This window comes from Limulus polyphemus, unplaced genomic scaffold, assembly GCF_000517525.1.
Source record: "Limulus polyphemus unplaced genomic scaffold, Limulus_polyphemus-2.1.2 Scaffold2944, whole genome shotgun sequence".
NCBI classification, from domain to species: Eukaryota; Metazoa; Arthropoda; class Merostomata; order Xiphosura; family Limulidae; genus Limulus; species Limulus polyphemus.
This window is the reverse complement of record NW_013668554.1, coordinates 86,187-87,735: the sequence shown is the minus strand read 5'-3', so window position 1 is coordinate 87,735 and position 1,549 is coordinate 86,187.

Here is a 1,549-nt window from a genome sequence, read left to right as displayed (position 1 = left end):
AGCATTTATAAGTTCTGGAAATGTTATTGAAAATACATGAGTATTTTTAAATGTAATTGAAATACGTGAATATGAATAAATAATATTTTTTATATTCTTTCATATGTTTTTGCCCAGTAAATTTGAGTAGGTCGCCATAAGCTGTGGTCATGATTAGTGGGTCGCGATTCTAAAAAGTTTGGGAACCCCTGGTGTAGATAATTTATGTATGCTTTTCTCGAATAAATTCAGTAATATTTCTGCGATGTATGAAAAGAACTAAAAATTAACTATTATAAAGCGTTGATTCAAGATGTACATGTTAGTATAACAAATGACTTAATGCAAATATTTTGGATACATAAAGTATCTCTATTGCTAATCAAAGGATAGGATCAACTTCATAAATTCATTGCTTTGTGCATTTTCTTTTACGAGTGTTTGGTATCTTTCAAATCAATAATAACTTGATCCCTTCAATCCTGTAGACAAAACTGTCAAAATTTGAGCCTCTTTGAGACAAATCTTAGAGAAAATTGGTGCACATGTGCAAGAGGTATGTCATTCAGATCATTATTGAATTTAAGGAATTTTGTATTATTCATACAGAATACAGTAGAGATCATCCATTTTCCATGTATTATCAGGTACAAAGTTTATTTTCTAGGTAGGCGGCATTTTGAATAGATCTGAAGCAATAAAAGATTATTTGTCTTTAAATAAAATATAATTTTCTAATACCTATATTATCATACGTAAACATACGCATCTACACCTGCAAAGCAGCGCCAAAATATGATGACACGCAAGATTCGTGATCAACTTCTCTGAAAGATGACCTTTTCTGGCCTTGAATCCTGATGACCAACCTTGGTACCTCTGTGCTGGACTTAACGTAGGATTCAAATTCAAGAGCTCTGGCCATTGCATCCTGCATAGTACAGGGGTGTGCTTGCTTCACTTGTATTTTCAGTTGTGGACTGCCCAAGGCATCTACAAACTGATCCCTCAGTAACAACTTGAAGAGATCGGGTGGTGCAGTTGGGTAGGCCTTGTGTGCCATGCTTTCAAAGTCCTGTGCCAACTCTTGCAGGCTCTCCCCTTTAGCACGGACTCTCGTCCTAAATCTAGCCCTGTAGACTTCAGACTGATTTTGGGTTCCGTACCTGAGATCTAGAACCGCTACCAACCCTCTATAGTTGTGCCTGTCGTCTGCTGACAGCTGTCCAAGTATTTCCAGTGGTTGTCCCTTCAAGCTTGTTGCCAGATATACTGCTTTCTGCTCCTCTGTCCATCCATTCATTTCTGCCAGTAGCTCAAATTGTGCTCTATATGCTTCCCACGGTGCCTTCTCATCGAATTCCTGTGGCTTCCTTCGTACTGGATCACCCCTATTGCTGACATTCATATCTGGGATGTGACTTCTAACAGGACTGAATATGTCTGCATTAGGGTTTAGCTGCGGAGTCTGGAAGGGGTTTGTCATTGTCTGGGGCTTGTTAATTAGATGGTTAATGTATCCTCCTTGTATAAAAGACAATAAATCATCATTTAATGTATCTAATTCACT